Raw genomic sequence first — 3,828 nt, forward strand, 5'->3', positions numbered from 1 at the left:
TTCAGAACCTAAAGTTTTAGTGTTCACATGGTCTTTGGGGGGTACGATTAGTTGAAGGAGCTCCTCTTGATGATTGCAGGGGTTAGGATGTCCTCCATCTCTCCACTAGCACCCTCATTTAATGTCTAGGAGGGGCACATGCTTATACAAGACTTGGAAGAGCCTTGCAAGTTCTAGTGGATGACAAAGGGGTGGCCATGCACAGTTCTAGTTCCCTTACTATGCAGCGAAGCATGCTCATGAGGCAGAGACAAGATCATGGTGTGACTGATCACCTGCACTATGTTGCTTCTTATAGGATACCATGCCACCATATTTGGTGTGGATTTTATGAAGGACCTTAGATAATCTGGGCAGTTCTCTTGTAATATTAGGATGACATCTAGACTCTAGATCTGGGAGTTAATTCCTGGCACAAACAACACAATAGCTCCCCATATGTAGGTCCTAGCACAGCATATATTATTTTTTAATGCGCTCAAATTTTTCTTGACAGTCCAGTGCAATTGGCCAGGGGGCCTTTGACGACCAGGGGTAACATGAATTTGGTCTTTGTGTGTTTCAGCCAATCCAGGCACAGGACATCTGGAATGTAGGCGCTCGATGCCAGGCACAGACGGCACGCAAGAAAGTTCCACAAGTGGAGTTCACCGCTGGCCTTGCTGAGCAAATGTCAGGACTCCTATCCACGCTTTCCTCTGTGAGGTGGCCTTGATAGGACGGATTGTGAAGCAACCATCCCCTGGGCACCTAGCAGGAGAGCAGGCAAGAAGTGGGAATGGGGAATAACCATGTGTTGTGCTGGCAGGTAGAAACACTATCTTCAAAAGCACAAACCCATTTTTATAGAGACAGACTCAAACCAACCACAATGCACAGACATCATCAGAGTGGTGGAGAAAGTGGTTCCTTTTGCAAGAGCTCCTGGGTTTTAAATCGGGGGTTAGGGGGCCTAGCCCCGCGATAGACTGTTCGGTCACCAAAAATTAAAAACAGGTGCCGCCAAGTAACAACAGCCCCTTCATTTGAGCACAAACGTTACCCCCTTTGAAGACAGATTGCAGGAGGAGACTTTAGAATCCTCGTTTCTCAACCACATCCTGGAAAGGAATTGGGGTCTCTGTGTACAAGCTATTAGTATACACCTGGACATTTCTCAGAAATAACAAAACCACCATGAGAAAAATAAAAAAACAAGCTAGATCGAACTGCTGGCACAAACTGCTTTTAACTTTTGTCCCTAAAGGGCAACAGAGGTTTTTGGTGCAATCACGAGCAAACATTTTCATGTATGTCAAAAATTTACTCCTGGAAATTCAGACTAAGTGAAAAAAATGTCACACCTACTCACGGCACAGGTAGAATTTTTATAAAATAGTCCCTACGTTAACATTATTTATGGATATGCTTCTCAGGGCTCTAGTAAATTGAAGTTAAAAATATGTGTCTCCACCCAATCCAAAAATATTTTTGTAAACGATACTTAGGATATGAAATTTATGTCAGATGATATATCTGTCTATGATATTCTCTTATACATTTAAGTAAAAGGTATAAGAGCATGTCATTGAAAACGTGGAAGGTCAGTCAAGCAAAAATTGGTGGATTGATGATAATTATTAGGCACACATTATCCGGGGTCTGTTGGGCTCAAACAAAGTTGTGATGTTAGAAACTTTTTAAAATGGGTCAAAAGGGCATATTTCAAATTGAAATGGTAAGGAATTATAAAATAACAGTTCCTGAAAAGAAAGTGCCCTCCCTCCTCTGGTAATGCCCCGGTTACTTACCGGTAATCTTCATTACTCCGAGTCCTAGTCTACCTCGCCACAGTAATTACTAATGAGCATCCTGCTCCCACAGAAACTCTAAGCAAAAGTTAACATACTAGTCTCCCTATCCCTCCAATATGGCCCCCAGTTGCAACCACCAATCACATAAAAGGATACAAGATCCACATCACGACCTGTAAACCAAAGCCGTATACATGAAGCCACAACAAAGGGCCGGGAGGGAAGGGAAACTATACTGTGGCTAGGAAGACAAGGACTCGGAGTAATGAAGATTACCGGTAAGTAACCGGGGCATTACCTCCTCGTCCGTCTTCCTCGCCACAGTAATTACTAATGAGCAGATACCAAAGCACTATCAGCTTCATGGATAGGAAACACAGCCCACACAGGGAAGGCAGTACAACAAAAAAAGACAGTGACAAAAACGGAGAGATGCACACCCCAAGAAACCACTGAGTACAGAACCAAAGAGGCAAAGGCAACAGAAGCACCAACCTCAAGACGGTAATGAGAAAGAAGGCATGAGGGGAAGACCAAGCGGCCGTCCAGCAAAACACTCATGGAAATAACCTGAATGGCGGTTCAAGAAACCGCAACAAAACGAGTAGAACCCCCCAGAATCGGACGAGAGGGAACCACCGACTGAAACAGACACCAAAACGATAGCCGCCCAAAGCCACCGACAGAGAGCGGAGAGACGGCAGCAGTCCCAACGGAGCAGCCAGAATGACAAGCAACAGGCCACCACAGAAAAAGCAGCAGTGCGAAACAATAACACACCAAGGCATGCCACACAACCAAAAAACATGCAAAGGAGTCAAGAGGCACCATCACCAACGCCGACCGACTAAACAAGCGCACAAGCAGGCACAAACGAAGGAAGAGCACGCAAGAGCACCCAAACCCTCACAACGGCAAAACCAGCAAGACCCCCAACCCCAAATGATCAAAGGGAACCCTGCGCAATGCACCCAACACCAACGGAAGGTGCCACAGGGAGGAGAGAACCCAGGACAAGGGCGGAGAAGTGCCAGAGACCCAAAAATACGAGTCATCAAAAGCCCCACAGACACCTGAAGTAGACCAAGAAAAAACTCCAAAGGAAGCCCCTCTTAAACAAGGAGGGAAGAAAGGGCCAAGCCCAAACAACACCGACCCCCAAAAAACAACCAGGACCCGATCAGGAGCCAAACCATATTGCAGACCCCAAATAGTAGAGGAGACCCAATGCGTAGTGAAAGACAGTACCAGCAGAGGGGCGCCTGCACAGTGGGAAAAGACCCACAACTCCAAACGAACAATCATGCAGGAACAGATAACACTGCAGAAGAGCCAATCCAGAAGGAACAATGCCTGGAACACCGGAAGAGGAACCAGAGGGTCCAACAAATGGAAAGGAAAGGAACACCAACGGCCAACCCGGACGCAATGCCGCCATTATATGGAACGCATCACGAATTGGCAGGTCATCCTAGCGCAGGGGCCATGCCAACCTACTCTGTATCGTTCCAATTTTAGTATATGTGCCGCTGAAGTGAGCACTACCAACAACAGAGGAAACCACGGGGTCGAAGCCAACCCGGGCCAACCAGAGGCACCAATGCTCCATAACACCCAAACCACAGCACAATCGCCGGAATCAGGGCAACAAGAGGCACGCATACACCAGGCCCCTCGGCTACCGGAAGGACATCGCAACCACCCGCCAAGCCCATGGACGGACACCCAAAACATCACTTCAACGGCCGGAATACCATCCAGAAAAGAAAAAAAAGACCCTAAGGAGGAAAAGATCCCGTACAGACAGTCCGCCATCACAACCCCCCGGCGCGGGAGAGAAATCGCAGACAGGGATTCCAACAACGACCCAGACCTGGAACAATGGATTCAACATAGGAAACTGAGGGAATGAACCTCGCAACCCCCCCAAACAGAGAAGCAGAACAGGACAACATCAGAGTTCGTCCGGATTCCAACACGAGGAACCACCAACAAGGCCGCAAGCGTCAAGCGTCAAGCGACTCAATCGAACAGC

The 3,828-nt window shown here is 47.4% G+C and overlaps 1 non-coding gene across 1 annotated transcript; it reads right to left on the reverse strand.

Annotated features, from left to right (window-relative positions):
* Positions 1-3,228: 3,228 nt before the first annotated feature.
* Positions 3,229-3,335, reverse strand: LOC144765384 (U6 spliceosomal RNA). The gene has a single exon (XR_013597381.1). It is a non-coding gene; the product is annotated as a U6 spliceosomal RNA (small nuclear RNA).
* Positions 3,336-3,828: the final 493 nt, after the last annotated feature.

The sequence above is a fragment of the Lissotriton helveticus genome, chromosome 6, assembly GCF_964261635.1.
Source record: "Lissotriton helveticus chromosome 6, aLisHel1.1, whole genome shotgun sequence".
In the NCBI taxonomy this organism is placed as follows: domain Eukaryota; kingdom Metazoa; phylum Chordata; class Amphibia; order Caudata; family Salamandridae; genus Lissotriton; species Lissotriton helveticus.